Genomic DNA, 12,590 nt, shown 5'->3' on the forward strand with positions numbered 1-12,590 from the left:
CCCACGAGGAGGAGGCCAGGAGGTGAGATGGGGTTCGCGGAGGAAGGAAGAACCCATTGTCCCTATTTCTCCAGGGGTTTAGGTGTCGGATTCTAGAAGGGCATTCTGTCTCGCCTTCGCCACGACAAGCGGAAAAACTTGGCGCCAAATGCAGGCAGGGTGCCAGGAGGCAAGGCGCGCCTGCAGGCGGCGTGCGGCTGGGCAGTTGAGACGGAGGGTCTCCCAGGAGCCCCACACATGGATTGTGTGAAAAATCGCCACGTCTAAGTCCTGCGCTCGGGCTCGCGCGCTCTCTCTCTCTCTCTCTCTCTCTCTCTCTCTCTCTCTCTCTCTCTCTCCCTCCCCCCCTCTCTCCTCCCGCCCTTCTTCTCTACTCTGTACGCCTTAATTGGCGTTAGAGAAGGCAAAAGCATGGAGGAGAGGGAGAAGATACTAAAGCCGAGGTAAGAAGCACATTTTGGCTGCATCCCGACATTTGGGCGTAGTGAAATCCCTCCAAAATAAACATCAAAGTATGCGTTTTTAACCCAAAGGAGCCCAAAGTGGACTTTGTATGAGGAGCAGAGATGATTGTTTGGCCAAGGAAGAAAAAAGCCACGGAGGGGGAGACGCTGTCACAAAAGGGCTATCGGAGGTGGGGGAGGAGGACAAGCGAACGAGACCTGGGCACTAGCGTGGTTACCAGGCAACCAGTCGCAGTCCCTGCCTCCTGTTGCCTTGGTTACAGTGAGTGGAGGGCTTTGGCGGCCGATTATCCGTGAGCACCTTGGTTTATTTAAATATCTTCTGGGGAGCCCCTGCCTTCTCTGGACTGGGTGGGAGTCACAACCGCTTCTGCATAATCCAGCCACCCCCCCCACCCCCCAATTCCCGGAGAAATCCTGAAAGGTGAGTTTTTTTCTAGTTAGGGCCCATGGCAAAAAGAAAAAAATCAGCTCCTTTCCACCACTGCTATCCTCCCTAGCCCCACCCTCACCCCATTGGGACTTTGATTTCTTTATTTTTCATTTAGTACTTTATCCTGAAGGAACTGATTGTCTATCCCCACTCTCTTCCACCACCACTACCCCCCCCTTAAATGAGAAAAATACATTTGCTCTTCATGGATGGACCAGAGGGAGACAAGGAAATTGTCCAAGGGTGTCTAGAGAGAGGCTTTCCCCTCTCAGTTTGACACTCATTCCTCGCCCATTACACACTCCCCTCATAGGGGAGGGCTGGTTCCCATAGCACCCCCACTTCTCACCTTGGCCCACAAACCACACAGAAAGCACAGGTAGGTATAAACACGTCTCCCTTAGCAAATAGCCACTAGCATCACCCGCGTTTGTTTCTTCAAGATTCTCTTTTCTTTCTTTCTAGCATTTGCCTTTAGCAAACACAGTACTAAAACTTCCAATCCTCTGACCTTTTCTGTTTCCTTTGATTGACAAATATTGACTCCACTTTTCACCTACCAGCCTTGCCCTGCCTGTGTTCATTTGTAACATCTGAGTGGGAATATTTTTTTACCCATCATTTCCCAAAGGCAGCTGTAACATTCACAGAATGATTTAAGAGGAAATCACTAGCAGGTTACTAGAATAACCCATGTCCTGTGCACAATTTCATCTAGAATATTTCTCATTAAGAGCCATGAACCTTCTCTTTTCAGAACAAAACTTTCTTTTAAACAGAGCTATTATTTGACAACACAGACATAGAGAAAATCTCTGTTTCAGGCAATAACTATCATATCTTTACCTGTGCTCCCTGCATCAGTAAGCACATATATCTTTCCTTTTCTCTTCTTCACCTTTTTCTTTCACCTATTGCTAATTCAAGTTTTCTAAACCATTATAACTTCACTCTAAGTTTAAGGCCAAAAATTCCCCTGATGGACTGACTAGATATACTTTGGGGAACATTTACATTAAAATGCTTTCTCTCACATGTTCCTAAAGAAACTTCCCTTTATTTTTCATTTTTATTTATTTTTTGAGTCAGGGTCTCACTCTGTCACCCAGGCTGCAGCACAGTGGCAAGATCCTGGCTCACCACACCCTCGACATTTTGGGCTCGGGCAATCCTTCTGCCTCAACCTCCTGAGTGGCTGGGACTATATGCACACACCATTATACCAGGCTAATTTTTAAATTTTTTTTGTAGAGACGAGGTCTCACTATGTTGCCTAGACTGGTCTCAAATTCCTGTGCCCAAGCAATTCTCCCACTTTGGCCTCCCAATGCACTGGGATTACAAGTGGGTGCCACTCACTACTCCCAGCCTGAAACTTCCCTTTGGTCCAGACCAGACAGTTGGTCTGCTTTTTGTATTTTTTTCCCAAAGAAGTCCTTCCTTTATGACTTTTCTGGGGCAGATATCAGTGATCACGTCTGTAATGTCCCATAGCAACAGTAGACTTTTTTTAAAAATTATTATTCCCTTTCTGCTCATTTTCTTTATGGACAAAGAGTCTCCTTTCCTCTCAAGATGACAACTGAGCTCTTATTGGCCAGAAAGGATTAAATATTCCTTCACTGGTTGGTGCACATTACCTTGTCAACCAATAAGAGTATGCCATTTATCCTTTTCTGACTAGCTGTGTGCGCAGGGTACCCAGAATGATTGCATCTGCCTCAGTTCCATCCAGTAGCAAAGGACAGAACTCAGAGTTTGAGGACGCAGGAACAGGGATTTATTTTGACTACCCCAGATTGCATTGACTTGCAAGGGTGACCTTTTGTACCTAGCTAGTTGTTGTTTATTTGAGCATACCCATTTTATCTATAGTTCTATGGCTTTTTTTTTTTTTTCCATTTTAAGACATCTTGTGACCATCTTTCCAAGGTAGTCCAGGCTATTGTTTTTAGCACACTGAGGGTCCAGAGATTTTGGGGGATTTCCCACAGAAGTATAGAATTGGTCCTCACTGTTAGGAATTTGGTGAGAATTTTGGAGGATGAGGCTAGAAATTCAGAATTTGCAAGAGCAGTGTTATCCATGACAAATGGAAGTCTCAGCTTTCGGATTCACTCTGCTTGCCTTTGGTGTCCCCTGGTGTTTTATTTGTTTGTTTACCCATGTTCATTCTTCTCAACTGCCCTTTTGGCCTGAATTTTCAGAGACAAGTAGAAAACCTGGATGGATGAAGACGCTCTAATGCCGCGAAAGAGCAGACCCATCACTTCCGAGGAAGGCTTGCTGCAGGTAGGTGATGGCAATCTTGGAACTGGTGATTATCCCGGTCCTTCATGCCGTTGGAGGTGGGTGGGTGTGGGTTTGTTTTTTTCCTTTCTCCCTACACCAAATAGTCCTATCCAGGGATGCTGGCATTGTGCCCTACTTCTCTAAAAAAACGGGGGGGAGTCAAAGTTCTTTCCCCTCCAGGACCGAAACACTCTGACAACACCCAGAAGAAGCCTTAACGTAAGTACAGACCTCCTTGGTCATTTTTTTCTTGGTCCTTGGCTGGAGGGTTGCTGGGAGTGGACTGATACCTGATCATGACAGTGCTATCAAGAGCCACCTTCGTTATTGGCTCCATTTGCACCAGAGTTCAGTGGGACCATGAGCCTCAGGGCTAGATTCTAAGCCATTTGATATTAGAAGCTATGTCTTGTACACCTTTGGTTCCCTCGAGCTCAGTGCTTAAAGTAGGGGCTCAACAAATGCTTGCACTAAATCCTTCGGGCTAGTATTAGGACAAGTCCCTTAACGTCCTCTTTATGAGAATAGCTGCTCTAGCCCTGGACCCTCCCCCACAAATCAAAAGCTTCATATTCCCCAGCCCGCTTCACAAAAGATAAACGAAGGCTCCATTAATTGTTACCATGGTTACATGGAGTGGCCACACTGAGGATCCCCAGCACCCATTACTGTCATGAGGCAAAAGAGAGGAGGGGCTTGGGGATCATTGTCATGGAGGAAGCCATGGAAACAAGCGTTGCTAAGGGGACAGCTCTAAATTCAGAGGAAAGAAACTAGAAGTGGGGAGTGGGAGTTGGTGGGCTCAAGGGCAGGTCATTTATTCAAGGTACATTTCTCCGAGACTAAAGCAGTTTTTTTTGCTATTTGCATCTTCTTCCAATTCAGATAGAGCCCAGAGTTAAAGAATTCTAGGCTGGGCGCTATGGCTCACGCCTGTAATCCTAGCACTTTGTGAAGCCAAGTTGAGAGGATAGCCTGAGCCTAGGAGTTCGAGCCCAGCCTGGGCAACACGGTAGACCTCATTTCTACAACAAAATAAAAAAACTAGCCAGGTTGGTGGTGTGTGCCTGAAGTCTCAGCTACTTGAAAGGCTGAGACAGAAGGATCACCTAAACCCAGCAGGGAAGATTCAGGTAGCCATGAACATGCCACTGCACTCCAGCCTGGGCAACAGAGTGATACTCTGGCTCAAAAAAAAAAAAAGGTCTAGAAAATGGGGGCCATAGTTTGCTCGAGTCCGTCTTCATTGGATCTGTAAAGGAAGAACCATTGAAAATGGATTTATCCTGTTCACACCTCACAATTCTACTCTGTCTCTATACTCTGCCTCTTTGCCAGTTTCACATATTATGGGCCAGGCTGTGTGCTGGGAACTGGGAAGAACAGTAAAAGTCATAGTGAGCTTATAGCAGGGCAGTGACCTGGTTTTAGAGCCAGTGTTGCTCATGTGGACTAGATTGGACAGTCCTGCAAGGTGGTGTTCTCCAGAGAGAAGCCAAGATTCTCTCCAGGCTCTCTTTATGATATATTTTAGCTTGTCTATTATTACCTAAAGCTGACTTGTGAGTTCCCTAAATGAGGCCTGTTTTCCCTAGGAATACTCAGGGTGCCAAGCCCTCCTGTTGACGCCTTGCACCTTAGCTAGCCATGTTCTCTACGCTACACTCAGGTCCTTGTCTCTGAAACAACACACGAGGAATGATGGACTAGCCTTCTCTCAACAGTGGCAAAAAGACACGGCTTATTTTATTTTTTAAAAAAATTAAAGGCAACAAATTTGTCTGGTCCTTGATGGGTTAAACGATAGGAGGTGGGGGCCTCAGCTTCCTTAGCTTAGAGTTTGCAGCCAGCACCCTACTGGGGGATGGGTTGAAGAGGGTGTTTTTTTGTTTTGCTTTGTTTTGTTTTTAAACAAAGTCTCACTCATCACCCAGGCTGGAGTGCAGGGTTGCTATCCGGCTCACTGCAGCTTTAAACTCCTGGACTCAAGGGATTCTCCCATCTCAGCATTCTAAGTAGCTAGGATGACAGGTGCATGCCACCATATCCGAGTTTTTTTTTTGTTTTTTTTATTTTGTCTCACTATGTTGCCCATGCTAGTCTTGAACTCTTGGGCGCAAGGGATCCTCCTGCCTTGTCCTCCCAAAATGCTGGGATTACCGGCCTGAGCCACTGCTGCCTGCTTGAAAGGGTCTTAACAACCTCCTGGGAGAGGGACACTTCTCCTTTACATCCTCCACAAAAGAGCTTCTAGAATTTTCTCAGGCCCTTGGCAGGACTGTGCCCCATCTCAGGCTGACAGCTGGAAGGGGCTGGGCCCCAGCGCTGGGACCCCCAGGCTTCTCGGCGTCCTCCCTGCCCCGAGTCTCCCCATCTCCCAGCAAGCCTTTCCCCACTCTGGATGGAGAGAACAAACCCAAGGGTGGAGGGTGGGCTAAGAGGAAGAGCTCGCAATTAGAAAGAAAAAAGAATTAAAAGCAGCACCAATGGGGAAGGGTAATTATCCTTCAGCTGCCACAGAAATACAATTAGGGCAGCGCTCTCTGAGTCGCCAGGATATTGTGGCTTTTGCTAATTAAGGAGCGGATATGCCCGGCCAGTGCAATTAGAGGCTGGCCCGGGCAGCAGGGGCCTCACCGCTCCTTGTCAGTGCCACAATGGGGGGGATTAACCCAGAGCCAGCGGGGTGTGGGGGGATTGGGGGGAGGGGTGACGACCACCCTGCCAGGCCCACAGCCGTGTCCCCCTCTCCTCTCCTTCCCATCTGTGCATCCGGCATCAGCACCCTGACCTCACTCGGAACCGTGGCTCAGTAAACACTGGGAGAATTTTCACCACGGGCCGTGACCCACAGACTTCCAGGAGGAGGAGGCAGGACCCTGGAGAGGGGGGTCCCACTCTCCTGGGAGCTCTTTCTTCCCTTCCCTTCTCCACGATAGTGTTTCATGATTAAAGAAGAAAGGATAGAGAAGTGAGTGCCTGCCTGCCTGCCTGCCTTTACAAATAAAATTCCCCTATCATTAAAGGAAGTATGTTCATTGTAGAAAATAGACGGTACCAGAAAAGAGAGAGAGAGAGAAGAAAAGAGAAGAGAAGAGAAGAAAAAGAAAGAAGGAATTTCTCTGCCATTGCCATCCTGAGCAGAGACTCCAGGGAATTCTGAGGTGGGGCAGGGGATGGCCTTGGCCCCTGAGCGGGACCAACTTGGCCCGCCCAGCCGACAGACCAGTGGTGGACCCTAGGAGGCGGGAGCGGGAGGGGGGATGGGGAAGGGAGGAAGGGTGGTCACCAGACGCCTTGCAGAATCGACCCGGACACGGAGTGGACCGGCTAGCCCCGTTTGGAAGACTAGTGATTTTGTTGTTGTCTTGCTGTGCTCAACAACAAGTCCCAGTCTGCCTCACGGCGCGGGCCACTGCAGCCGGGTGCAGCGAATGGGGGAGCCCCCCTTTCTGGCCATCCTTCCATGTGTTCTTTTCAGTGTTTTCTGTGTTTCCTAGAAAACACCTCAGGACACCACCCTGAACACTCCTCAGCAGACTCTTCCAGAAACACTGGACTGACTACGGTGGGGGGAGGGGGAGCAGGGCCTCTGTCTCTGGAGAGGTGGGCAGCTTCCACACCACTAACAAAAGGAGGGGTGAGGATCCCCCTTGACTACTCACTGATTCACCCCACTACCATTTTGGTCACCTCTAACGGGGAGGTACCTTGTGAGGCCACACCCAGGGGCTCAGGGTCTGGTTGCCTACGGCTGGAGAGAGCCAGCGTGTGCAGGCACAAAGGGGCACTCGTGACCAAGGTACCAGGGTGCTCTGTGTCTTGGCAGCAAGGTGGAGGACACATCTGACCCTGGTAGGCGTGGAGCTGGTCTGGTGCCTGACCCAGTGCCGAAGGAGTAGACCTGCCTGTATGGGACTTCTTGGCTCAGAATCTGCCTCCTTGCTGCCGAGCTCAGAGGTGTCACCAGTGAGGGGTGGGGAGCCCACAGTCGAGGCACTGTGACGGACATCGTGATCAGGAAAAGCATTTCCCAGCCTTTCTTGAGGCCTCTGCCTGGGAGCACACGCCCTAAAATGGGCACCGAGTCTCAGTGATGAGACCCTCAGTGGACTCCAGTGAGCTCCCTATGCCTTGCCAAATAAGTCCCCACTTACTGCTCCTTGCCTGCAGCAGAGAACATGAAGATTTCCTGCGAGTTGTACTCCTTAAGGGAACGCTCAAAGGGCAACCGTCTGAAGCCCACTGCCTCTCCACTTGCTGGCAGTGTGACCTTTGGCAAGTCCTTTGACCTTTCTGAACCAAGTCCCCCCTTTCTCCAGCTCTGCCTCAGCTGCTCCCTCCCTGCCTCCAAACCGGCTCTTTCTTCCCCGTTTCCAGCCTTTTACATTTCTCTGGACTCCTAACTCTGCTTGAAGCCAGTGGGCAGCCAGACCTGTTAGAAATCTCATTCACACTGAGAAGTCTGCAAATTGGTGTCACTCAGCAGGTGTCTGTCCTTCACCGGGGGAGAGCGGCCCTGCTGGGCAGGAGGGGGGGGCTAGGGACAGGAGAGGGGGAGAGTCGGGACTCCCCCTACGGCCCTCAGCATCCAGCTGGTGTGGGAATGAAGGGAGAGAGATTCTGCCTCTATGCAACAGATATCTGGGGAGGGAAATGGGTCTCGCGCCTCGCTTGAGAGTGGGTAAGCAAGCTGGGCTGATAGGCAGTGGGGAGAGTCCTGGTTCTGCAGTCAAACACACCCCAGTTTCAATCCTGGCTCCATCACTTCCTGGCTGTGTGACTCTGAGTTGGTCACTCAACATCGCTGAGCCCTCAGATGCCTCAACTGTTCAACAGAATTGATCACATCTGCCTTGCTTGATTGTTATGATAATTAGTCCTATGAAGTGTCATAATGGCATCAGCGTATACTCCATATTGGTCTCTCTTGCCTCCTCCCTTGTAGTTTTCATGGTGGTCCTGGTCACCAGCCTTGGGCATCCACAGTTCTGCGTCCCTGAAGGAGGATCAGTTGGAAACCACCATTCTTCTATGAGTCTCCCTACCATGTTCTATCCCATTTAGATGTTTACTCTTGTGGGAAACTGCCAGTGGGGGCGGGGGAGACCTTATTAACAAGGGTACCTGCATAATGAACATCTGTATATCTAACTGAATTGTACCCCACTTCTTTAAAATAAAAATTTTAAAAAAAACTGTGCTCACCCCAAAAATGAAAGAATGGTGACGTGATGAAAAATAATAAAAATAAGTGTTTACCCATCCCCTCCCCAGGTCAGTCTCTTGCTTATTTCAGAGGGTTCAATATATACTGGAAAAAGGAATAAAGATCAAGTCCCTCCTTGCTTTAAAAATGCAGACGTCAAGGCCTAGAAAGGTTGTGACTTAACCTCTAGGTCACACAGCAAGACAGACAACAGACAGCTTCTTCTTTTTCCTGTGTTTTGTTTTGTTGAGTGGGGGTCTCTTGTCACTTAGGCTGGAGTACAGTGGCATGATCATGGTACACTGCAGCCTTGACCTTCTGGGCTCAGGTGATCCTTCCGCCTCAGCCTCCAGAGTAGCGGGGACAACAGGTGCATGCCACCACACACTACTAATTTTTGTTACTGTTGTAAAAACGAAATCTCACCGTGTTGCCTAGGCTGGTCTCAAACTCCTGACCTTCAGCAATTCTTCCACCTTAGACTTCCAAAGTGCTAGGATTACACGTGTGAGCCACCTTGTCCCATCAGAAAATTTACAATTTTTCTTTTGAGTCAGGGTCTCACTCTGTCACTCAGGCTGGAGTGTAGTAGCATGATCACGGTTCACTGCAGACTAGACATCCTGGGCTGAAATGATCCTCCTGCTTCAGCCTCCCAAGTAGCTGGGACTACAGATGCACACCACTATGCCCAGTTAATTTTTGTTTGTTTTTCTTTTTGTTGAGTCAAATATGTTGTTGCCTCGAATGGTCTCCAACTTCTGGGCTCAAGAGATCCTCCTGCCTCCGCCTCCCAAAGTGCTGGGATTACAGGCATGAGTCAGCACTCCCTGGTCAATTTACTACCTCTTTTTTTTTTTTTTTTAAGAGTTAGAGTCTCACTCTGTCACCCAGGCTGGAGTGCAGTGGCATGCTCACGGCCACTGCAGCCTCAACCTGTTGGGTTTAAGGTGATCCTTCCACCTAAGCCTTCCAAGTAGCTGGAACTACAGGTGTGCACCACCATGCTCGGCTAATTTTTTGATTTATTGTAGAGATGAGGGCTCGCCAAATTGCCATAGCTGGTCCCAAACATTTGAGCTCAGGCAATCCTCACCTGAACCTCCCAAAGTGCGGGATTATAGGCGTGAGCCATCACGCCTGGCCCAATTTACTACCTCTTAAGGTAACTTTCTGGGAGTCCCAGAACACAAGAAGGTCGGTGATCCGTGACCCAAAGGTCAGGGCATCTGGTCCCTCACCTTAATGGCATCACCCGGGTTATGCAGCAGCCTGATTTCCAGCCCACACACTTTAACTGCCACAGTCGTGTTTCTCCGCGCATGTTTCCCTGGATGAGCGAGGAAGCAGCGCCCTCTACTGAAGGCTCTCGGTAACGCCACCTTAGCGGCGTTCTGTCTAGGCGACAAACACGTGCGGAGGTTTAAAAACCTTATTCAGTCCCCACCCGGACCAGTGAAATAAGAATCTTGGGGTGTGGCGCAAACGTCTGTATTTTTTTAAGTTCCGCATTTTTAGTCAAGACTGAAGACCACTGATTGAAGTATTATTTTTATATGTGAAGCATATAAAAATATTTTATATGTGTCTAGAATGGAGAGAACAAAGATGGAGAATACGATTTCCCTGGATCAAGTCCTTTGATCTTCCATTTTAAAAAGTAGCCGGTCGCGGTGACTCACGCCTTTTATCCCAGCATTTTGGGAGGCTGAGGTGAGAGGACTGCCTGAGCTCAGGAGTTCAAGACCAGCCTGAGCAACATGGAGAGACCGCCTCTCTACAATAAATCAAAAAATTAACTGGGCATGGTGGCACGTGCCTGTGCTTCCAGCTACTTGGAAGGCTAAGGAGGGAAGATCACCTGAGTCCAGCAGTTCAAGGCTCCAGAGTGAGACTCCAACTCAAAACAACAAAAAAAAGACCAATCAATAATGTCTTTCTTTTTCTTTCCTTTTTTTTTTTTTTTTTTTTTTTGCGTCTAAGTCTCACTCTGTCGCCCAGGCTGGAGTGCAGTGGCACACCCAGGCTATCGCAGCCTCATCCTGCTGGTCTCAGGCAATCCTTCCGCCTCAACCTTCCAAGTGACTGGAAACCACCATGACTAGCTAATTTTTTGATTTATTGTAGAGACAAGATCTCGCCAAGTTGCCCAGTCTGGTCTCGAACCCCTAGACTCAGGCAGTCCTTTTTCCTCGGCCTCCCAAAGTGCTGGGATTTTAGGCATAAGCCACCACACCCGGCTAACATTGTCATTCAAGTCTGCACCATGTCAAGTCCAGCACCATGGGGGATTCCCCACAGCACCCCAAATAGTACTCAAAATTGGTATGCCAGGTCTTCAAAATTGGTATACTGGCAGGCAGAACGTCGCTTTGACTGAGGCATAATGATTTGTAAGTGGAAAGCCCACCTGGACCTACGTCTCAAGACTGAAAATGTGGAGGGAGAAGGGTGAAGCCCATAGGGTCAGGGCTTTCCCCCATGAGGCCCCAGCCCAAACCTGCCCTGTTAGAAAGGAACCTCAGACCCTGCAAAAGGAGGAGATAATTTCACTACAGGAGTTGATGGTGAGTTCTTCACCTCCCTAAGAAAGCAGGTTTGAGGATACTGCCATTTACCCAGGCACACTGCCAGTAGGAAGTCATCCTTATCGAGTAACTGGGACATGAAGGTGCTTTGCTTGAAAATATTTTTTATCATAAATGTAATATAACCGGGCATGGTGGCTCACGCCTGTAATCCCAACACTTTGGGAGGCCAAGGTGAAAAGATTGCCTAAGCCCACATATTCAAGACCAGCTTGGGTAACTTGGCAAGACCTCATCTCTACAATAAATCAAAAAATTAGCCGAGCGTGGTAGCGCGTGCCTGTAGTTCCAGCTACTCGGAAGGCTGAGGCGGAAGGATCGCCGGAGCCCAGCAGGTCGAGGCTGCGGTTGCCGGGAGCAGCCATTGCACTCCAGTCTGGGTGACAGAGTGGGACTCCAACTCAAAAAAAACCAAAAAAACAACAACAAAAAACCAAGACGCTTGTTAACCAAACTCTGATTAAGCTTTTGTCATTCCCAAGGTCCCTGAATCTTGACCCGCCCTCTGCCTAAATCAGCATGAAATTTCTTCATCATAGCCCCCTTGAGAGTAGGCTGACCCCAGGATAAAACCTTGTCAATCTGCTGTCTCATCTTGTCACTCCTGTTTGTCCCACTTCCCCACACCCAGTTTTTTCTAGACTAGTTCATTCCTCCCGATCAAAGAAAAACCCTTTTTGCCTAACCTTTGAGATCCTGTAGATTTTATGGTCAGATTGTTCTTTTTGTTCAGATAGTCTGACTATCCCTGCCCCACTCCCAAATTCAAATAAAATCTTTTCCATTCAGCTTCTATGGAGTTTTATTTAAGCATAGCATGCTTTCATGTGACGCTGGCTCATGCCTGTAATCCCAACACTTTAGCAGGCCAAGAGGATTGCTTGAGCCCAGGAGTTTGAGACGAGCTTGGACAAAGTAGCAAAATCATGTCTCTATAAAAAAATTTTTTTTTAATTAGCTGGGCATGGTGGTGTGTGTCTGTAGTATCAGCGACGTGGGAGGCTGAGGTGGGAGGATTGAGTCTAGGAGTTCAAGGCTGCAGTGAGCTACGATCATGCCACTGCGTTCTAGCCTGGGTGACAGAGTAAGACCATGTCACTCTAAAGAAATAAAATGTTTTGTTGGTTTGTTTTTTGTTTTTTGAGTCGGAGTCTCACTTGTTGCCCAGGCTGGAGGGCAGTGGCATGTTCACAGCCACCACAGCCTCAACCCACTGTGCTCAGGTGATCCTTTTGCCTCAGCCTTCCTAATAGCTGGAACCACAGTCATACGTCACCATGCCTGGCTGATTTTTTGATTTATTGTAGAGATGAGGTCTCACTATGTTGCTCAGACTGGTCTCAAACCCCTGGACTCAAGCAGTCCTCTCATTTCTGCCTCCCAAAGTTCTGGGATTACAGGCTTGAACCACCACGTCCGGCAAGAAATAAAATTTTTAAATAAGCTGGGCTCGGTGGCTCAGCCTGTAATCCCGCGCTTTGAGAGGCTGAGGTGAGTGGACTGCCTGAGCCCATGGGTTTGAGACCCGCTTGGGCAATTTGGCGAGACCTCATCTCTACAATAAATACAAAATTAGCTGGGTGTGGTAGCGCGTGCCTGTAGTT

Source organism: Carlito syrichta, unplaced genomic scaffold (genome assembly GCF_000164805.1).
Source record: "Carlito syrichta isolate Samal-C Ts95f unplaced genomic scaffold, Tarsius_syrichta-2.0.1 Scaffold302850, whole genome shotgun sequence".
Lineage (NCBI taxonomy): Eukaryota > Metazoa > Chordata > Mammalia > Primates > Tarsiidae > Carlito > Carlito syrichta.